The sequence below is a fragment of the Arachis hypogaea genome, chromosome 19, assembly GCF_003086295.3.
Source record: "Arachis hypogaea cultivar Tifrunner chromosome 19, arahy.Tifrunner.gnm2.J5K5, whole genome shotgun sequence".
NCBI classification, from domain to species: domain Eukaryota; kingdom Viridiplantae; phylum Streptophyta; class Magnoliopsida; order Fabales; family Fabaceae; genus Arachis; species Arachis hypogaea.
Window position 1 is genome coordinate 114801712 of NC_092054.1, and position 24656 is coordinate 114826367.

At 35.4% G+C, this 24656-nt stretch overlaps 1 long non-coding RNA gene across 1 annotated transcript; it reads left to right on the top strand.

The window, feature by feature from the left end:
- Positions 1-16114: 16114 nt before the first annotated feature.
- LOC140181957 (uncharacterized) lies at positions 16115-18840 on the top strand. Its single transcript, XR_011877662.1, has 5 exons — positions 16115-16275; positions 17353-17437; positions 17545-17944; positions 18030-18151; positions 18283-18840. It is a non-coding gene; the product is annotated as an uncharacterized lncRNA (long non-coding RNA).
- Positions 18841-24656: the final 5816 nt, after the last annotated feature.

The window sequence follows — 24656 nt, forward strand, 5'->3', positions numbered from 1 at the left end:
AGTAAGCCCAATAAACCTTACTCTCAGCCCACCAAACCAACACATCAGGCCTCAAAGACCACCTCTCAGCCCATAAAGACTCTCTTGCAGTCAACAAAAGTCCACTCTCAACAAACCAAAAGCAACAGTCAAGGGAAGACAGCCCCACATCATTCCAAAACATCCTCTCAACCAGCCAAGAACCCAGAAAGTAATAACAAGAAAGGAAATACCAGTGAATGCAGAGTAACAAGATCTGGAAGAACTGTAAGAGAAGGTCCTATTCAAGAAGAAGATTCTGACTCTCATGACTCGTATAAGAGTACTGAAGATGAGCTGTACAAGCCTCCAAAAGTTCTAGGAGATAATTTATACAACAGTGACAGTGATGGTGACAGTGGAAAAGGTTCACCAAGAAAGCAAAAGAAAGCTGAAGCGAAGGAGAAGCATAGGCCTCCTAAGTCTAGACTAGCGGATAAAGAAATTGACACTGATGACTCAAGTTATGAGGATTTTGAAGATGAAGAAAACTCTAAATCTGGTAAGTTCAAGGGGTTTTAATTGTGCTACTGTTTTAATTTTTCATTTGGCCAAATTTTAATGTCTTCCATGTTATGATTTGGTAGATGTAGACGAAGATGATGATGATCTTGGAAGTTTCTCAGATGCTGACTCATGGCATTCAGAGGATTCTGTCAAGGAGTTAGACTCTGATGAGGAGACACCAACTGTTTATCCCCAATATAATGAAAAAACCAAATTTGAAAACCTGAATTTTGAGGTTAGTATGACATTCAAATCGAAAGCTAAATTTATACAAGCCACTAGGGATTATACTATCCAGTGGGGCAGAAATATTTTATTTACCAAGAATGATAGAGTTAGGGTTAGAGCTATTTGTAAGTCAGACGATTGTCCATGGGTGGTTTATTGTGCTTGTAATAGTAAAGACTTGTCTTGGCAAATTAAAACGCTAGTTGATAATCACACCTGCCCTAGAAAGAGAAAAAATAGGGCTGCAACCCAAACCTGGACACTTAGCAAGCTAGTACCCAAGTTTAGAAAGCACCCAACTATGAAGCATCGAGAGGTGTATGATTGGTTTGTCCGAAAGTGTAATGTGTACCTCAATAGCACATGCATCACCAGGGCACTAAAAGCTGCTAGGAAAATTATAGAGGGTGATGAGATAGCCCAGTATGGTTTGGTGTGAGATTATGCAAACGAGTTACTTACTAGCAATCCAGGATCCAGAGTGCAAGTTGGTGTGATCCCTATGCCTGAGAGTCCTCCTTTTTTTGATCGGTTCTACGTGTGTCTTGATGCTTACAAGCGGGGGTTTAAGGTGGGTTGTAGACCTCTGATTGAACTAGATGGAGCATTCCTGAAGACACTACATGGAGGACAAATTCTGACTGCTTGCGGACAAGATGCTAATAATCACATCTTTGTGATTGCCTATGCAATTGTCAGTGTGGAAAACAAGGATAATTGGCAATGATTTCTTGAACTGCTTCATAGTGATCTACGTGACTATAGAGAGAACAAATGGTGCTTCATATTAGATATGCAGAAGGTAATGATTTCTGTAATGACTAAATTGATTTACTGAGTAATCTTTAAAGGACTAGTTTGATTTAATGATTTCTGTTTTGGGGACTGAAATGATTTAATATCTTTTCGTGTTTGGCATTTTGGTGCAGGGTTTAATCCCCGCTGTGCAGGAAGTGTTCCCAAGAGTTCACCACCACTTCTGCGTGTGGCATTTGTGGCGCAATTTGTCGAAACAGTGGGGTAGTTGTGATTTAAAAGACCTTGTGTGAGAATGTGCAAGGTCAAGGACAACAACTGAATTTGATAGAAACATGAAGAGAGTTAAGCTGATCAACGAAAAAGCTTGGCAGTATCTTGATAAATGGCCAAAAAAGGCATGGACGAAGGCGCATTTCAGTGAGGTTCCGAAAGTGGATAATATATGCAACAATACCTGTGAGTCATTCAACGCAAAGATCAAACACGAAAGGAGTAAGCCTATCCTGACCCTGGCTGAGGAAGTTAGAAGAATCATCATGAAGAGTATGGTTGATAATAGGAGGAAGTTGCAGAACTATCAAGGAATTCTCCCTCATATTCAACAAAGTAGGTTGGAAGCTATGACAGTGCTGTCCCGCCATTGGGCTCCTCAGTGGTCTAGTGATGAAAAGGAGGAGTTGTACGAAGTGCATGGCTGGCCGACAAATATGGTGGTTGACCTGGGCAAGCACACATGCACCTGCAGGTTTTGGCAACTTACAGGTAACAACGTTCTTCTCTTACTTAGTTAAGAATGTCTTCATTCATGATAGTATGTTTACTGTATCATTTTGTTTGGCTTGAAAGGAATGCCCTGTATGCTCGGCAATACAAGATAAGAATGACAAAAGACCTGAAGAATATTACCATGAGTGGTTAAAGATGGAAGCCTATAAGCATACTTACTGTTTCAATGTCAATCCGGTTAAAGGGCAAGATCTATGGGAAAAAACACCACATCCAGCACCCGTCCCACCCCCAGTGAAGCCTAAACCTGGGAGGCCAACAAAGAAGCGAAGAAGAGACAAAGAAGAACAACCGAGTGGGTCAAAGACAAAAATGAAAAGAAAATACAACCCAATCCGGTGCATGTACTGTGGTGAGGTTGGACACAACAAAAGAGGGTGCGCAAAGAAAAAGACTGTGGATGCTGAGGAACATGCCAAGCAGATGCAGCTACAATTGGCAGTTGTTACCCCTGCTACAGAAGGTGCTGATCCCGAACTAAATGCTGCCCCTACTGATACTGATATTGGTACAGAGGCTGAGGCACCTTTGCCTTCACTTCCATCACCAACTCAGCCTGACTTAGATATTGACAGCAGTGAATCAGAATGCATCCCACCAACCCAAGAACCCCTACAGGTAGTATCATCACTCCTCACTCCTAAAAAAATTTGAAAGTAGTCTAATCATGTAAAAAACTCATTTGGTACTGGATCATGTAGGATCAATTGATAGGTAGGCCACTGATAAACCCATATTTTATGATGCATTTTATGCTCAATTTAAGTGATTTATTCAATCCTTCACCCACTTATTCATGTAATTTGCATGGTTTTACTTTCCCTTCCTTATTATGTGATATATGTGAAAAACATGTTTCCTATGCTTTAGAAATATTAAAATGAATCATCCTTTATTACCATTCGATGCTGTGATTTGTGTGTTGAGTGCTTTCAGACTTTATAGGGCAGGAATGACTTAAAGGATGGAAAGGAAACATACAAAAATGGAAGGAAAGCACAAAAATGGAGTTTTAAAGAAAAGGGCAGCGACGCGAACGCATGGACGAAGCGGCCGCGTGCCTAGCGCGAAAAGGCAGCGACGCGGACGCGTGACTGACGCGGACGTGTGCCTTGAGCAGAACGCAAATGACGCGTACGCGTGAGCGAAGCGAACGCGTGATAAGAAAAACTCCTAGATGACGCGACCGCGTGATCCACGCGGACGCATGACAGACACCACGCACCAGAAACTGCAGAAAATGCCCCCAGCGACTTCTGAAGCCCTTTTTGGCCCAGATCCAAGACCAGAAAACACAGATTAAAGGTTATAAAGTGGGGGAATGCATCCATTCATAGGGGGGATTCGATTATTCACTTTTCATAGTTTAGATGTAGTTTTTAGAGGGAGAGGTTCTCTCCTCTCTCTTAGGATTTAGGATTAGGATTCCTCTTTAAGGAATTATGATTTCTTATTATTTCAACTTATTATTTCAACTTCCTCTCAGGTTCAATATTCCTTTTACTTTATATTTCTCTTTTACTTTCAGATACTTTAATGCTTTTATTTAATTACTTATGTTGCCAAATTGGCTTATGAACCATTCATGTTAGGATTTTCTTTATTTGATATAAATTGAGGTATTTCAGATTTATGATTCTTATTTAGCTTTTTTTTATATTCTTGGCTTTAATTGATTAATTGGAGGCTCTTGCGTTATCAAACTTATCGTGATTGTTAATTGTTATTTTTGCTAATTGAATTGAATTCCACTAACTCTAGTCTTTCCTTAGGAGTTGGCTAAGACTTGGCAATCTAACTAATTAGTCCACTTGACTTTCCCTTGCTTTCGTAAAGGTTAACTAAGTGGGATTAAACTCAATTCTCATAAGGAAAACTAGGAAAGGACTTCCGAATTTTCATACCTTGCCAAGAGTTTTATTATATATTAATTTATTAATTTCTACAACTTATTTTCCTTGTTCAAACCTTTCAAAACCCAAAAACACTGTTTTCCATAACTAATAATAAGAACACCTCCCTGCAATTTCTTGAGAAGACGACCCGAGGTCTGAATACTTTGGTTTATAAATTTTATTGGGTTTGTTACTTGTGACAACCAAAACGTTTGTAAGAAAGGATGATTGCTTGGTTTAGAAACTATACTTGCAATAGGAATTTATTCTGAATTCTAAACCGTCAATCATTCGCTCTTCAAAATGGCGCCGTTGCCGCGGAATTGCAAACGTGTGCCTTATTATTGGTTATTGTAAATATTTTTTTTCTTTTACTTGTTTATTTGTTTTTGTTTTTCCCTTTTATTTCTATTAGCTACTATGAATTCTCACCCCTCTCGCTTTGAGTTTGGTTCTAAATCTGTTGAAAGGAGTGGAAGCTATAACAGGAATATGCATCAAGGTCTAAGCAATCAAAGATGAATGGAGCCAAGAGGATCTGATCAACCCTTTAGGCAACAACACCCTTCAAGATATCATGGGCAAGGACCACTCAACAATGCATACCAAGCTGATAGATATGGTGGACCCCCTTGTATTTACCAACAAGCCCCACCCTGTGCTTATAGACCATCCTCTCAACGTAGCTTTGAACCACCACACTCACAAGTTCCTTTTCACCATTCACCACCGTATGACCCTTATCCACCACAATCCCAATCCAATTACTCCCAAGAACCACCACATTCTTATTTTGAACCCTCTCTCCCAACCAATGAACCCTCATACCCACCCCAACATCCTATGGATGACAAACTTCGTGTTCTTCTTCAAGGGCAAGCGAAGATGCAAAGGGACGTACTGGAACTCACTACTGCCTTAACCGAGGTAGTAAATATAATAGCCTCCCGACATCTGAGAACTCAAAGTACTCCCATGGCTGCATGTGGAGAATCAAAAGGAGAGCGTAGCATGAAGGAAACACTAGAAACTTCGGTGGACAATGAGGAGCATGGCTTTGTATTGGAACAAGTGGAGGAAGCCATGATAGTTGTAGAGGAAGAAGTGGTTGAAGATTTAGGAGATGCTGAACCTCCATGGGAATCGAGAACTGTAAAGAATTCCGCCAAGACATTTGAATTTGATGCCAAAGAGGATAGTGCACAACCTCCAATGCATATACCTTGTGAAAAATTGGACGGAACAGACCAAGAAGTTGATTCCATAGGCAGTGATGATCATGAATCAAGCTCTCCTACTCACGAACTTGCATCCGCAACTGAACTCCATGAGCCTGAAGAACCTTATCCAAGTGAATACGAAGATGACGTCGAGGTAGATTTCTCTCAACCTCCAATGTATGACTTGAGTGACGAGGAAGACATAGAAGACTTTGATCAGGACACAGTTGTAGTTGAAGAATTTTGCAAAGAAGTGGAGGAATTCACAGAAGAATACAAGAGAGTAGAGCTTACAGAACCACTGGAAACACCTATCCCAAGGCCATTACTACCTAATACAAGCTTCAAGTGGGTACAATCCTTAACCTTTATCTTTACTTTTCCACTTGAATATGGTTTGCTTGAAACAGATGGCCAGCTTAGAGCTCTCTGCGGCTTTAAGAGTAAGAGGGAAATGGCTCGTACTCAGAGTTGGTATGCAAGATTCAATAAGGTTCCACACTTCAATTCGAAGTGCACGGATTGGTACCAAGTTCAATTGAATGGGTCTCGGAAGACGTTTGGTCATCTTGGTGAGAATACAATTTCTAAACCACCCGGATGGAAGAATATAGATCAAGAGAAAGGCAGATTTAAAAGCAAAGTTTGGGATCCTGGAATCTATTCTGACATTCATCACCCCGGGAGCCTGAAAATCTGTTTGAAGCTGCTCAAAAGCTTTACATGCCTAGTTTGGGACCCCGGAGGCTGTTGGCATTCCAAACATTAGTGGAGATTTTTGGATGAATTTAAGCACAAGCCACCATGACAGGAAGCTCATCAAATGTCCAACTTAAGGACTTTAACTAAAAGTGCTAGGTGGGAGACAACCCACCATGGTATGATCGTTCCTGTTTCAATTTTATTTCGTTTTGTTTATTTTTATACTGTTTTATTTTCATTGAACCTGGATATTATTCGTAGCATTTGCATTAGCATTGCATACTGCATAATTGCATAATTGCATAAAAAAAATGGCACCCCACGCGAGCGCGCAGGCCACGCGTGGGCGTGAGAAGGAAATCGGCGTAAAGATCCAACGCCCAGAAAGTTGGGCTGGAATCGTGCGGCTGGGGTGCGTTTAGCACAAAACGGCCCACGCGTTCGCGTCACTAATGCGAACACGTCATTGCAAAACACTCATCCCACGCGAAAGCGTGAGCGACGCGTCCGCGTCGCATGGATATCATGACCCCCTAAATGGAAACAGAGAGTTGCGCTGAAACGACGCTGGAATTGTGCGTTTAGCACAATTTACAGAGACCCGGTCGCATGCCTCACGCGTCCGCGTCATCCATCTTTTGCCCAACCCACGCGATCACGTCAATCACGCGACCGTGTCAATCCCATTTCACCCTAGTCACGCGATCGCGTGCCCCACGTGTTCGCATGGATTCAAAATCACTAACCCCTTTTCATGCAAAACCCTACCCGTCGCGCCCCATAACCCCCCCCCCTTCTTCCTCTCTTTTTTGCAACTCCCACCCTCCTCTGCAACCACCACCACCGTACCCAACCACCCAGCTCCGACCACCGCGACCGTCGCACCACCCCCGACCACCCAAAACCCGTCGCGACACCCACCCCTTCTCTTCTTTCTTCCCTTCTTCTCTTCTCTCCCCTCCGCTACTGCCTCCCCACCGCGGCCAACCTCAGACCGTCGTCTCCCACCTCCACCGGCCACCACCACAACCCTCACCCCCTTCTTCTCAACCATCACTACCCGCTCTACCATTAAACCTTACCCAAGCCCCTGCCACCACCTCTGCTCCGCCACCGCGCCGACGTGCCCCTCCCTCAGCACCGCCGTATCACCACCACCATCTCTCTGCCCTCACCTCTGCTCTTACACATACCAGGTTCTGCCGAACGTCAATTTCTCTATCACTTGTAGTTATGTGCTTATTTTTCAGATTATGTTAGAATTAGGCTAGTTAGAGATGCATGTTTGTAGTGGATTCTAGGTGGTTAGGTAGCTAGGATGTGGTTAGTGGATTTAGGCCTGATAATTGCGCCGTTCTTGCTACCTATTTTATCTATTTCTTAATTCTGATTTTGCTGTGATGTTCATCTTTTTCATACATTGTCTTCCATGTTTCTTGCTGCTGTTACACTGCTCTTTCATGTTCATGGTATTTGTGTCTATTTGCAGCTCTACTCAAATTTAAAATTTTTCTTGCTATTTATTACTCGGGATCATCCAATTTTAGCCGGAATGCTGCCCAACTTTCTGCAAATTGTTTTCATGTATTGAGTTTGGTAACTTATTATTTTGCCTTACTTGGCTACAACCAAACCAATTCATGCCTGTCCGGGCTAGCATTCTTATTCCTTTTGATCCCTTGGTTAATAACTTGCACTATTGATAATTTCATGTTAAGTTTTGCAACTTTTCTATCCTTATAAATTATCATCAATAACCTGATATTTTTTCTTGAATATGAGTTGATTATTCTTTAAATTTGTGAATTTATTGTTACCTAGGAAACATTTATCGTACCACTTACTTCAACTTTCTTTCTCCTAACTCACTGCTTTCCACCTTCTAACCTCTTTTTCAATCCTAGCCGATCTAACTTTCAAACTTCTCTTTTGGTTTTTAACTAACTACTTTAACTTTTTAACTCAAGGCATGATTATTGTTTTTCCTAATTAACATGAATTCTACTTATATTACATTTTGGATTGTGATTTTTCATCTCAGATTTCTAACTCAAATACAGTCTATAATGCACATATACTTAACTCATTTCATAATTCTACTGCTCTTTTGCCACTATGTGCTTATATTGTTATTATTTTATTTGCCTACTTATTTTCCTACTTTGTTCTTCAATTATACCCTGGAATTTCTACTTTTCAGGATGTCTGACCCTCAGCGCAAAGGGAAAGGCAAAGCAACCACTGGCAAATAGAAAAGAGGCGAATCCTTTATGTCCATCCTCGACATTATGCATGACGACTCCTGGCGGGAAAAGCACTTTACCCCGCAGGAGAAGGCTGACCAGCTCTTCACTGCCAATGATCCAGTTAAATTTGTAAACAGATACTGTGAGCTGAAGTATCCAGTGTTTGCCACCTCCAGGAACCTGTACCTAGAGAGAACTTTGAAAATTCCAGAAGAACTACAGCAGTATACCTCTGAACAGATAAAACAGAGAGGCTGGTTCTTCTTGGAGAGAAACTTGACAGAGGTCAATGCTTTCTGGGTCAGAGAGTTTTACTGCAACTATTTCAAGACTTCCCTGGATGCAATGCACCTCAGAGAGAAACAGATTTTGGTCACTGAGGAAGCCATTGAGGACATCCTCCACCTTGAGCCTAAATCAGAGCAGCCTGACGGTTACCAAAAGGCTGAAGAGGACATGCGCTTTATGAGATTTGACTGGGATGCTGTCAAGCAGAGAATAGGCCTTGATCCTACTGTCCCTTGGGTCATGGGAAAGAACACAGTGATGCCTAAGGAAATCAAGCTGATTTACCTGAATGATGAGGCTCGGCTCTGGCACCAAATTTTGAGCAACTATGTGATGCCGAGCACTCATGAGACAGAGCTGCCCACTGCTATGATCACCCTCATCTGGTGTGTGATGGAGGGTAAGGACCTGTACCTTCCACGTTTCATCCGGTACTATATGACCAGGGTCCATGTCAGAGGCACTCTCCCTTTCCCTTATCTGGTCACCCAGCTAGGCCGTCGAGCTGACGTGCCTTGGGAGCTTGCTAATGAGAAGCCACCTGCTGCAGACTGCAAGAAGATTATCCCTCACAGCAGGAAGTTTCAGGCTTTAGGCCACAGACCCCCATTTCTCACCGCTTCTGATGAGACCGCCACACCTTCAGCTACCCCTTCTTCATCCACTACTGCACCAGCTACCACCACTACCACCTCGTGCACCGCTTATTTCAGCAGCTGGACCAGATGGAGCGCCGCAACCGGCGGCGATATGAGAGATCTGAGCGTCGCAACAAGCGACGCTATGAGCACCTCAAATTGATGATCCGATCCCGGCGGCAACATCCCCTCCGAGCCTGACATCCCTTCTGATACATTTGAGGTGGAGGAGGATGATCACGAGGAGGAGGCACCTACCCAGGCTGAGCAGGCAGAACCAGAGCAGGCTGTGCCACAGCATGAGGAGCCACACCAGATTCAGGCTGCAGACCCAGAGATTCCTCTACAGTCAGCGCCTCCACTACAGCAGACAGATCCTCCTACACTTATCCAGTCTGCAAACCTTCAGGCTTCCACAGAGACACCAGCAGCCCATCCTTTCGGTGATGACACTTCTTCATACCCAGCTTGAGTGAGCATCGAGGACGATGCTATATTTTAAGTGTGGGGAGGTCGCCATCCCTGGCGTATCTTTTTGGTGAACCACTACAGACTCTTTTTATCTTATTTTATTTATTTTTCTGTATTTTTATCTTTATTTTTATTTTTTTAGTACTTGCACATTGTTCTTTTGCTATATTTTTACTTTATTTTCGCATTTTGCACTTTAGTTTATACCTTAGACATTTAGTTTAGTTTGCAATTCTAAACTTATTAGTTATAGAATATGTGGATTAATTAGTATAGTTTACCCCTTTAGCATATAATAGTTTGGTTCAATTGAAAATAAAAGGAAATAAACTAGAGACTTTAGTAAATTAAAACAATCCACACACCTTGTATATATAGTATTACATGTTAGTTAGTTAACAACATTTCATCAAGGAGGAACACTAAGATTTTAAAAGCCACCCTAATATTTACATTGAGAATAATGGGAACTCTTAAATTCTACTTGCATGACATATATAACTGATATATGACTTTTGAGCTGGAGAACACACAGCCTGTGAGTTTTGAGCTTAATTGTATGGTTACATTCAAACCATAAATTTCATTCCTGTGTATTTTGCCCTTCTTTTTCATTCTGATGTTCTTTACTTTGTTTTAATCTATATGTCTAATATAGAATATAGATACATACCGAGAGATGATTGAGGCCATAATTTGAATTTTCCCTCACTTATCCTAAATTAGCCTACCTTTTACATCACCCTTGTTAGCCCCCTTGAGCTTTTTAATCCCCTCTTGTTCTATAACCACATTAGTAGCCTTAAGCAAAAAAACAAAATAAAAATCCCAAGTTGAATCCTTGGTTAGCTTAAGATAGATATTGTGCACAATTTCAGAGTGGGAATTTTATGGGAACATGGGATGATAGAAACAAAGTAGGGATTTAAACAGAACAAGTTGTTTCAAAAACAAAAATTGGGAAGCACGCTCATGTGAAATCAAAACAATTAAATTACTATGTGCATTGATAAAATAAAAAGAATTTAATAATATTTTTAGTATTTAAATAAGGGGATACAAAAATTTCCCAAATGCAAAATAAAAAGAGTCAATGCACATGGGACAAAATTTCAAAAATTAAAATTAATGCATGAGCTTGCAATACAAAGTGGAAAAATTTTGGGTAAATAGGTAAAGGAACTTTAAAATTATATAAAGTATGTATGTTAGGTGGGATCTTAGACTAATCAAGGATTCACTTATTAGCTCACTTAGCCTTATACATATACCCTTACCTTTACCTTGGCCCCATTACAACCTTGAAAAAGACCTCATGATTTTTGTATGTCTATATTCCATATTTGTTGATTGGTTAGATGAAGAACAAAGTTTTAGAAAGCAAGGATAGAAAGAAGAATAGAGTGATTAACCCAATAAACACTGAGTGACTAGAGAGTAAACACAAAATCCAATAAAGGTTCAATAGCTCATCACCATATATCTCTGCTTAATTGTTAATTGTCTTGCAAGTTTGTGAAATATTTTTCCCATCTCAATTGTAAAAGTGCTTTAACATTATCTAAGGTTTGGCTATACACATATAATTCCTTGAGGATATGAATTAATTTAACTACATGTAAGCTTTATATACAAGTGAATAATAACTAGAATTGCATGACTCATTTAGGTAGTTTGCATTTAGAATAGAATGCATTGCATGAGATTCCACCACTTTAACCCTACCTTATTCTATATCTTGGATTTAGCATGAGGACATGCTATTGTTTAAGTGTGGGGAGGTTGATAAACCCATATTTTATGATGTATTTTGTGCTCAATTTAAGTGATTTATTCAATCCTTCACCCATTTATTCATGTAATTTGCATGGTTTTACTTTCCCTTCCTTATTATGTGATATATGTGAAAAACATGTTTCCTATGCTTTAGAAATATTAAAATTAATCATCCTTTATTACCATTCGATGTCGTGATTTGTGTGTTGAGTGCTTTCAGGCTTTATAGGGCAGGAATGACTTAAAGGATGGAAAGAAAACATACAAAAATGGAAGGAAAGTACAAAAATGGAGTTTTGAAGAAAAGGGCAGCGACGCGAACGCATGGACGAAGCGGCCGCGTGCCCAGCGCGAAAAGGCAGCGACGCGGACGCGTGACTGACGCGGACGCGTGCCTTGAGCAGAACGCAAATGACGCGTACGCGTGAGCGAAGCGAACACGTGATAAGGAAAACTCCCAGATGACGCGACCGCGTGACCCACGCAGACGCGTGACAGACGCCACGCACCAGAAATTGCAGAAAACGCCCCCAGCGACTTTTGAAGCCCCTTTTGGCCCAGATCCAAGACCAGAAAACACAGATTAGAGGTTAAAAAGTGGGTGAATGCATCCATTCATAGCGGGGGATTCGATTATTCACTTTTCATAGTTTAGATGTAGTTTTTAGAGGGAGAGGTTCTCTCCTCTCTCTTAAGATTTAGGATTAGGATTCCTCTTTAAGGAATTAGGATTTCTTATTATTTCAACTTCCTCTCAGGTTCAATATTCCTTTTACTTTATATTTCTCTTTTACTTTCAGATACTTTAATGCTTTTATTTAATTACTTATGTTGCCAAATTGGCTTATGAATCATTCATGTTAGGATTTTCTTTATTTGATATAAATTGAGGTATTTCAAATTTATGATTTTTATTTAGATTTTTTTTTATATTCTTGGCTTTAATTGATTAACTGGAGGCTCTTGAGTTATCAAACTTATCGTGATTGTTAATTGTTATTTTTGCTAATTGAATTGAATTCCACTAACTCTAGTATTTCCTTAGGAGTTGGTTAGGACTTGGGGATCTAACTAATTAGTCCACTTGACTTTCCCTTGCTTTCGTAAAGGTTAACTAAGTGGGATTAAACTCAATTCTCATAAGGATAACTAGGATAGGACTTTTGAATTTTCATACCTTGCCAAGAGTTTTATTAGATATTAATTTATTAATTCCTGCAACTTATTTTCCTTGTTCAAACCTTTCAAAACCCAAAAACACTTTTTTCCATAACTAATAATAAGAACACCTCCCTGCAATTCCTTGAGAAGACGACCCGAAGTTTGAATACTTCGGTTTATAAATTTTATTGGGTTTGTTACTTGTAACAACCAAAACGTTTGTAAGAAAGGATGATTGCTTGGTTTAGAAACTATACTTATAACAGGAATTTATTCTGAATTCTAAACCGTCAATCATTCGCTCTTCAGCCACCTAAATTGCAAGTGATCAAAAGAAAAGCAAGGTTAACATCCTCCCCTAAGCATATTGCAACTGGATCTGTGGCTGTTTCTGCTGAGACCATTAAGGGGACAAGTTTTGGAACTGTTAAGCGGCTGGCCAACTTCATGACCTTTGTGCCTACTCCAGGGTTCAAGGCTCCAAGGAAGACTGATGACAACCTTTGATTTGTTAGGAATGTGTTATGCTTGACTCATTTTGTGTATAACCCAACATTCTGTTTGTTGCTTTTGTGTATGGTAATTTAGTCTATGGACAATGTATTTGTCAGTTAAGAACCTTATGACTTTGTTGTGGTATTTCTGTATTAAGACAATTAGCCTTCAATGATAAGTTACTACTAAGATTACTTACTATCTTCATTTTGTTTATGCCTCAACATAATTCATGCAAACAGAGACACAGAATTAATTGCCAAACTTTCTAAAATTTTTCACATTTGACAGGGAATTGCTTGTAACTTCAAATAACTACTCCCATTCATATCAACAACTTCAATACACCATTACATTTTCATACAGGATAACCAACTGAGTTCATTTAGAAGTACATAAGAAACAACAAAGTATCACAACTACTACAAAAAGCAAAATCATGAGCAGTTTCAAAGCTCTAACTTCAGCTTCCAAAATGCCCAACTTCCATGCCACCTTCACCCTCCATTCATCATACTCACCTTCAACCTCCATATTAGCTCCTGCATCTTTCTTTGTACCACATACACCCACTGCTTCAAATTCATCATCATCAACCCACTTAAAATAATTGCAATGACTGCCCTTCTGCAATTTCAGAGTAAACAAAAAAATCAGAGAATACCCAACACCATATAACAACATGAAAAAGCTATAACTTCTTTTACTATCACTCACCCGGTACCTTGGACATGCATAGAACAATCTATTCAGATTCTCTACCGTCCCAGATTTCTTAATCACAGTCTTCAGGCCACAGAAACATGATCCATCATGAGCATTCACCCTCCTTCTTCGCGTCGACACACTAGATCCATGACTGTCGTGCGATGCATGTGACAAACCGCCACTGCAACCACCATTTCCTGTCTCCATCCACGCAGCCAGTCAGGGATTACGCCTCCTACTTACCGCTACTGCCACTGAAAGTGATCATGGCGATGTATTTATCGTTCAAAATTGGGATTAGGATTTATACACTCGAAGGACTAATTTGACGTCTAAAACAAAACTTATCTTGTCAGCAACAACATGCTACACCCTGGCGTTGGCCAACTAGGCAGTTAACGGACCACGTAAGCGGCCGTTTGCCATGTCACCCACCGAGATGACGGAAGGACGAACGTCATCAACTCATGTATCTTTCGAGGACGTTTTTGATTAATTTTGACTTTTGGGGACAAAAATGGAGATCAAGAACACTTTTGAGAACGAAATTGACTATTAACTCATATATATATAGAGAGTGAGAAAGAGAATAATATAATGTTATATTATTAGCAATAATGATTATATGACCGTTACTTCTATATATATATATATATATATATATATATATAATATGTTTTAATTTTATTAATTTTAAAAATATTTTTATTTTATTTTATTATTCACATGTGTTTAATTTTTTTTTTTTTTTTGGAGAAGCTTACTCTCTCATTCTTTCTAAAGATGGTTTCATTTGCCTCGAATAATGAGAAGGAACTCAATTTCATTCTCTTCCGATGCTAGATCTTCACTTTTTGTGAGAGAAATAGTGGACGGAATTTTCATTTTATAATCGTCATACATGTTTTAAGACTTAGCTAACATATATTTTAAAAGTACATAATAATATTATCATTAATAGAATATTTTAAATATTTTTATTTAATAAATAAAAAATAAATATATTAAAAATTTAAATTTTTTATATTTTTTTTAAAAAAATTTTAATTTATCGTGTCTTAAAATTAGATAGATCCTTTGATATAATATATAAAATCACATATAACTCTGAATTTAAAAGATTTCATGTGTCATAAAATATAATTTTTAAACCCACTCTTTATAGTTATTGAAAATAAATTTTTTTAATTGTTAAAAAAATAAAAAAATAAGATATAATTTTTAATTTTTTAATATTTTTTATTTCATTTATAAAATTAATTATAAAATCATAATTTATTTTTTTAATTAATAAAAAAGTTTGAGAAAATTCATTGTTGTGGTCATTTGGATCAGATGTACGTATCTGAAAATTGTTTCTCGTACAAAGTGATGAAGATTTAGTGGAACACATGTTTACAAAAAAAAGAAGAATAAGAAACATTTCATATAAATTATTTTTTTAATGTGTTATATTTTAATGTTTATTTATTTTAAATTTTTAGTAGAATTTGTTGGATGATTAATTTATTTAATAAAATAAAAAATAAAAAATTGATTTCGAATCATTAAAATTTATTGGAAATTTAACAAAATATTTAAAAAATAATGTTATATATTATTCTTTTATTTTACAAAATCTCTGATTTTTAACAAAAATTAAATAAAAATCCAGACCTTCATAAAAAATAATTACAAACTAGTTACATTAATTTTTAAAAAACAAGATATAAAGTGTTTCAATTTTTTTATTTTTTTTATATAATTCGAAACTAAATTGTATATAATAAATTTCTAAATTTAAAGATCTATTTGACACGATAAATTTTTCAAATTGAAAATTTTCACGGTGACACTGATTTGTCTTTTTATTTTTAATTTGTCACATCAATTTTAGTTTAGAATTTAGTTAATATAAGAAAATTGTTAAATTAATATTTTAATAAATATATAACAAATGTATTAAAATAAACATCGAATTAGAATATAACATATCAGAGAGGGTAATTTACATGTTACTTTAGAGATGGTAGAATAGCATTCACTTTGTTTTTTTTTTTTTTTGTTAAAAAATTCATTTTGAAAAACATTCGATTATATATTCAAAAACAAAAACATGATATTGGAATTTCCTTATGGGCCTGGAGGCATCCTGTGGCCCGTTTGTAAGGAAAGCCTTCTGATATATAGTAATGTTGTGATTTTCTCCTTTCTTTCCATTGGATCCATCAACTTATCACAAGGCTTCTTGCGCACGCTTCATCATTTTTTTTTATTTTTTGATGATACGCACGCTTCATTTTAGTTCAATTCATTCGTACACAAGAGGGACCTTGGTCATGGAACATGGCAAGGAAAAGTGTGTGTCATCGATGAAGAAGGGAGACACCATATCAAGGTAACATTTTTGCACTGTTAGAACCATTCTTTTCCTAACTTTTAGTATGCTCAGATGTGAGTTCATCTCAAGTAACTTTTGGTATGCTCAATTCCACTCTCTAATTTTTGTCTAGTTTATTTTCTTAAATATTAATTTTTAATCTTTTTAAATAAATTAGACATCACTTTTAAGCAGCATCGCAATTCGCAATCGCTTAAATAATGTTGTCGTGCATTTATAAACAGTTAGTTCTTCTCATTTAGGTGTTGGATCTTGCATTTCGACCCCCACCCGACATGTACTTTTATCGGGGCGGATATATGGTGGTGGCTGCCTATATTTTTGGGAAAGACTTGGCTGCCTATATGTTTTTATTTGTTCCAATATTTTGAAAGGTGAATGCAATGGTGCCTAAGACATGGTGCCTAACTTACTAAAAAAGACAAAGAAATAATATTTAATAAATTTTAAATATTTTACTTTTATTTTATACATTTTATTTTTTACTCATAAAGGCAAGTTAGGCAATTTAGGCACCATAATAAAATACACCATAGAATTCACCATTTTAAAATTTGGTTTGTCAGCATCGCATGAATAGCAACCTACGGGTGGCAACGGGATAGGTAGGGGCGGGTTTTTGCTCTACATCCCGCTCCATCTTACAATAATCCACATAAAATCTGCCCCGCTCCTACTTGCAGATAGTAAAAAATTGAAAGTTGAACCCTAATCCGCTTCTGTGGTATCCTCCCCGTTTCTATAATTATTAAAATTCAATAAATAAAATTAAATTTCAAAATTTATATAACCATCATCACATACATAACATAAATTAAAATAAAAATTTAAATATGATACAATATTATTAATCATTTTACTAATTATTTTACATATATTATATATATTATATATATACTGATGCGGGTAGGAATGGATATTATCTAAACCCGATCACGCTCCGCACAATAACCTACTCTGGTAAAAATCCAAATTATCCGGCCTGAACGAGTAAGAGTGGGGTGAGTACCCGCGAGTTTGAGTGGTATTGCCATCCATATGACAGCGTTGTCCTCTTGTTGGCTTACATTTCAGGGAGATATTGGTTCCAAATGATTATTGCAAAGTTGATCGACAAGCTTTGTGGACCCTATGTCCTGGACAAGAAGTGGTTGATGATGTAAGTGCAAAAAACCTTAATTTAATACTATTACTAGCCTTTTTCCACAGATGCCATAAACTCAAGCTAAGTAAATTAAACCCTGTTTCAAATCCCATATAACGTAGGTGCTCAACCTAGTTGCCTTCATGATGACTAAAGAGAAACGTGGAAGGAAGTGGTTTCTGCCTACTACATTTGCTGTCAGTTAATTATCTATATTCCATGCTGGTTGTGCGCAATGTATTGGAAGGTTTATTATTGATTACTTCATATCATGTTAAATTGAAAAATATTTCAGCAATTGGCCGTACACCCCACACCATCTATTGCAAGAAAACACTTGAGTTTATAAAGACCAACTTCATGGGATATGCCGATCATATCACTCACATATATGTTCCCCTCAATAAAAATCGTCATTGGTATTTGATGGTGGTTGATTTCACCAACAGCAAGTTAGTATACTTGGACTCCGCAAAGGTTCCATTGGAGCACGATGATAGGGTTGCTCAAATGAGAAACGTTGTAAGCCGTAAACAAATGATTATTAATGTGTAGTCTATGTTAAGGAATAATAATTTAAAAAAAAAATCACATATTTTGTTTGAAGGCTTTCTTCATTGAGACCCTCTTGGCTAACCCAAAAATGTACGAGGAGAAGAAAGTTCTTTCTTTCCACCCCTCCACCTACGACATCAAGGAGCCTACCATTGGCCAACAAGCAAGAGATTCGTAAGTTTGATACCATTAATTACCAAATTAAAGAATGCATGTGCTATGATTTCTTGACTTAGCTTACTTAGTTCAAAGGATAAGGACTTTTCTAACTAGTAGTCTCTGTCGAACTTAATAATTTCTTGCAGAAAGGACTGTGGCATGTGGGTTTCCCAGTGGATGATCATGTCCAATTCTTGGTGTGATATGATTTGGTGGTAACCTATGTTTTTTATGTCTTATACTTACTTAAAAGGGTGTTTTCAAAACATCATGTTTTTATTACTTATATTTAGCTTAATTATAATTTTGTCTTTGATGTTTCCTATTTTATCATTGCTACAGAGGGTCAACAACCATAGTAGGATGCGCATGGCCGTTGACTTGGTGCTTAGGAACCACAACCCACTGAAAGATGAGATATGCCGTCGGGCCATCAAGGATTGGGATAGCAAGACTCGCAACAACTCACGCAGTCAGAATGAGTCCAAAAACGGATCCGCAGTGCCAAAGTCTCCAACCCTTGGATAATAATAAAGTGGCTACTCGTGGCCGAGGCATTGCACCAATGGCCAATATGTTGGCCTCACAGATCATGTGAAGATACTTCATTTTAACCATTAGATGATAAGTTGTAAGGCTTGTGGTGGCTTCATCTTTTATGTTTTTTGTGCATAGTTATTCCCTTTTGAGTTGAACTATTGTATGTGCTGTACACTTGGATAAATCATATAAATTTTTTTATTAAAGAAAATTAAATGAAAAATATATATAATAATTATTATTATAAATATTTTATAAAATTATAATTAAAAATTTAATAATTTTTAATATTAAAAATATTAAAAATAATTAATATTTATTTTAATTAATTTAAATTGGTTGAATGATTATTTTACTTGTCCGCTTAAATAAGTATTAGGGATTTAAATTTTATGTTGTTTATGTAGCAATTTATTAACTAACGATAGACTCTTAATAAATGGAACTTCAATTTGTAGTGGATTAGTCCTCAAACTGCTGAGTTAGAAAATATCATAGAAAAAAAAATAGTATTGATGGCAATACTTATGGAGATTTGTCTTTATAGAAATTTATCTATGACAGTTTTATTTGTTGTTTCATATTCATTCTTGAAGGAAAAATAATATGGTCAACATTATTACTAGTTAAAATTTCATATTTTATGATATGATTTTCAAGTTTTCAAACTTATCGACCTATGACATTACAAAAACGATTAAATTGGTTAATATTTTTTGATAATATTACCAAAATACCATCGTTGAGTATATTTTGTGTAAGGAGAAACCATAATAACTTTTGCTATTCAATATATAAATTTTTTATTGAAAAATGAATTATTATGTTCTAGATTGGTAAATATATTTTTTTCCAATTTCTTACACCATATTATTTGATAATAATTATCTTTAAAAAATAAATAATTATATTATCCTATAATATAATATACAATGTGATTTTTATTTTAAAATTATTCTGGTTAGTGAAATAAAGTTTAAAATAATTTTTTATTTTCTTACACGTTGAAATTTAAATTCATAATTGATTAACAACGCATCATTTTTCAATGTCAATAACTACAAAAAAAAAATTTATGTACAAAATATTTGGTATTTAATATTTTCAATCATTTAAATTTCAATTACCCTAAATTAGATTAGAAATTAATTATAACTTAATAATCGATAATATATATATATATATATATATATATATATATATATATATATAAGTACATAAATAATAATATTTAAGTATAATTTATTTTTTTTACAAGGCTAATGTATAATTTATTGAGGGTTGATTTATTATCCAAAATTTTTTTATAAACTTTGTCGTTTGTGAAAATAATTATCTCATTTTTATTATTATTTAAGATATTATTCATAATAATTTTATTACGTAATTAACTTAATTAATAATTTTTATTATTGTTTTTTACCAAAAAAATCAGTTTATACTATTTATATATTTTTTTAATATTAATAAGTAAGTAGGTAATGTACTATTATATTTATTATTCTAGATGATGGCTTAAGTTACATTTAGTATGTTAACTAATATAAATTATATTTTGTATATTAAATTCATTAAATTATCTATATTAAAAGGAGAAAATTATGCAATAAATTATACATTATAAAAATTAATTGATTTATACATAAATTATCTTTATAAAAAAATTATTTATCATATATAATAATCTTTTATATATATAATGTCATATATATATTAAGATGATATATTTTAATTATGTGAATTGTTATTGTTATTTATTTTTTATTGCATTAGTAAATAATACTTAAAACTAAAAGAGAGAAAAAAAAATTAATTTTTTTTTTAATTTGAATCGAAAAATATCTTGTAAGTAAGTGTATTCAACTTATATATATATATATATATATATATATATATATATATAGGGGTGTTAAAAATTTTTAGGAGGCAGGGATCTCCGCGAGGACCGCCTCGAATGGGACTCCGATAGTGGAAAATTTTTTCCGTTGGGATAGAGATGGGGAGCAAAATTCCTCCGAGACAGACGCGAGGACCTGAGCGGGGATCCCCGCCCCACCCCTGATAATTTTTCGAATATTTGAAATTTTTTAAATAATCTTACTTTATTTCTAACATAGGCGAGTTTTTTAGTAATTTCACCAATTAAAAATTTCTAACCCTATTATTCAGTCTTCCTTACTCACTGTGTTGTTTGCTGTGCCATATACTCTCTATTCCCAGCCCCAACTCTCTTCCATCTTCACTTTGTTCAAAATGCAAAACTCCCACAGCACCATACACCGTTCTCTCCCACAGTCCCAACTCTCTCCAGTCTCCACTTTGTCTCACCGCGTCGTTCTCTTCCACAGCCCCAACTCTACTCTTGCATCTACGTGTTTTCTTCCATCTATTCGCTGCTCGCCACGTCGCATCCTGCTGCTCCACCACCTCGTTCCTGCTCGTTGTCTACTGGAGAGCGTCGCTGCTGACGCTGCAATAGCCACTGGTTGCCCCTCTTCCAGTCCCCCTCCCCCTTCCCATCAACTTGACTTCAGGTTTGATTTTCTCTCCTTCTATATATCTAAAGCAATTAGACATATAGGGTTTATAATTTTGAAATAGTTAGAGTTTGATTTTGTTAATTATGATTTTTGTAATTCTGAGTTGCTGGATTTGTTTAGAGTTTTGTTAATTTCTGATTTTCTGCATGTACTTATTTTGCTTGTTTTGGGTTGATTCTGTGATTCAATTTGAGTTAAAAATTTTGATTATGTGGTTCTGAGTTGCTGGGTTCAAATTTGCTTGTTTTGCCTAGTTCAAATTCTCTGATTCTATTATTCTGTGATTCTGAGTCAATTCCTGATTTTCTATACTTATTTTGCTTGGTTTGAAATTTTGTTAATAATACTGATTTCTGGGTTTGTTTACTGATCTTATTAATTTGAGTTTGCTTGTACTGATTTTGTTAATTTATTTCTGCTTGTACTAATTTTGTTAATTTATTTTGCTTGTTTTGAGTTGATTTTGTAATTTAATTTATTAATAATTCTGAGTTGATTCTGAGCTGTTGGGTTTAATTTATTTTGGCTTATTTTGAGTTGATTTTGTGATTCAATTTGTTAATAACTCTGATTCCATGATTCTGAATTGTTGGGTTCAATTTGCTTGTTCTGAGTTGATTCTGTGATTTATTGTTTATGTTTGAATTTTAATTTAGTGTTTTTGTATTGAATCTTCAGGTAAAAGAACTAATAACTCAAATTTTTATCTGGTATTAAAGTTTAATCTCATGTTAAATTTAACTCTCGTAATTTGTTGATTGATATAATATAGGTAAATCAGGGTCGAAAATTCTAATTCCTTAGGACTATCTAATGAATATGGGGGATTTAGGAATTTAGGTAATTATTTTTTTATTATGTCAAATTTTTATTTAATGTGTAAAATTCTTGTTTATGATGTATGTTAACATATTTATATTTGTGTTATTTTAACAGAGAACATGGAGATGTTTGTTGGAAGCTGTGTGCTAACCATCAAAGAATACTTGATGTTAAAGACTATATCTTATTGCTTTTTTTTAGAATGGAAGTTGTATTTTAAGATTTTATTTTATGGATTATAATTTGCTATGTTATATTTCTGGACCTATAATCTTGGATAAGATATGTTTGTGTGTTTGTAATAGTATTTTGTAGTTTGTTTTTTATTTTTTTATATTTTTTACTATAATTTTCATATGAATGTTAAATATAAGGGGATGGAGAATGGGGCCCCGCAAAGAATATAGGGAACGCGAAAAATGGGGATAGGGGCAATTATCCCCATGGCGGAGATCGGGACGGGGATGGGGATCAATTCTGGGGGCGGAGACGGGGAGCAGGGAGGCATCCCCCACCCCCGTCCCGCCCCATTGACATCCCTAATATATATATATATATATACTATTTGTTACAGTAATGACTCAAAACATTAATTTAAGATATACTTGTACCTACTAAGACTCTCAAATGAGCAAGATCAACCTAGACCTATTGTTAGGGTCCTAAATATGATTTAGGCTCATTAACTTAAGACCGAATGTAGATAATTCCATGTGCCCATCTCAAATTGGCCCAGATTAGATAATTGTTGCTAGTTAGAAATGGTAACGAATATTCGTGAGGGTGTAGTGGGTCTCTTTTTTCGTCCCTCACTCCTGTTTTAAGAAAATATCTTCCGTTTCATCTTCATCTTCGTCTCAAGTCTCTATGTAATTATCCCTGTAGAAAACGTATATATCCATATGTATTTATAAATATTCTTTAAAAATTTTTGAAAAAAAATAAAAAAAATCATAATATAATAATTACAAAATAATCAATTTAATGTAATTCAACATAATTCATATTTTTTAATATATTCATTATAAAAAATAAAATTTCAAAAGAAAAAATAGAAAAACATCTTCCAATATAACAACATAACAAAATTTTTTAGAATAAGACTCAACGACATAATGACAAACTTAAGAGATAGAAAAAGTTAACTAGAGAGATACAAAATTGAGACTAAAAATAAGTTTGGAAGAAAAGAGAACCGTTCGAATTGGAGGCAGGAATTAGGGTTACTAATGAATTTATGTATATATAAATTAAGATAAATCAATTATTTCATATGCGCATGGATTTAATGGGTCCCATAGGTAGGGATGGCAATGGGTCTCTATGGAGTGGGGATCCCTCTCCAACTTCGTCCCTGTTTAATAAAATGCCCCCGTCTCCGCCCTATCTCCGTCACGGAGCCCTGTTTATTTCTCCTTGCGGGAGAGGCGGGTATCCATGAATATTAGTAAGTTTTAAATTTTTTTTTAAAGTTAACACAAATTTATCTAATCAAACATAAAATCATATACAATTCAACCAAATATATTTAATTAAACACAAATTTAACATAATAACATACACATAAAATTTTGACATATAAATTAAAATAAAATAAATTAAGGTTACTTACACAATTTACATATATATAATTAAAAGGACATTTAAGTAAATTTTATTTCACGAGAATTTTGTGGTCCCGATAGACGGGTACCTTAATCCCCGCCCCATTCCCATTTATTCACGCAGTGAATTCCCGTTTCGTGGAGATTTTGCGGATTTCTATTAGTCCCATTGCCGCGGGTAATCCCGTGAGGATTTGCAGGTGCGGATTTTTTTACCGTCCTTACCCATGAGGTGGATAACTATGTTTTCGTTTCCGTCCATTTTATTTGTACTAGTCCCCATCTATGAAGATTTTTCGGGTCTCCATATTTAGCTCAAAATCGTGAGTAATCTCTACGAATATCTATTTTGATTGTTTCTCCATTATCTTAATTGCTAGCATTCATTGGTTCGTGATGTGGAGCTATTCCAGTCACGCAATAAATTCTTAGATAATTGAAGTCCACGCTATATCATTCTCATAAAGTTACATGTAATCTTGTTATAACAACATTAATCGAAGATAAATAGTAAAACACTAAATGAGTCACATTTTTCATATATATAACAATAATTAATTAATATCACATATTATAACTTGTGAAATCATATTATAAAATATCGATAAATTTGCACAACTTTAGAAAAAATATATTTAAAAATTACATGTTGATTTATAAGATTTTGTTTTTAGAAATTTGTCCATAATTTATGATTAATAACTTTGAAATTATATATATGTTATTTATATTATATTTATTTTATTTTATAGAAATTTATACTTTTTTTTCTGTATCAACGATGTTAGTGGCTGTAGATAGGGGTGTTTGCAGTGCGGTTTAGATCGGTTTTGAGTCAAAAACTCATCCGATCCGAACACTAATTGTACTTGCGGTGCGGTTTGGATTGGATGACTTTTAGAAAAAAATCCAATCCGATCCGATCAAATTTCAAGCGGTTTGGATTGGATTGGATTTGCGGTTTTGTAAATTAAAAAAATCAAATACATATAACAAGTCGCAACATTAAATTTT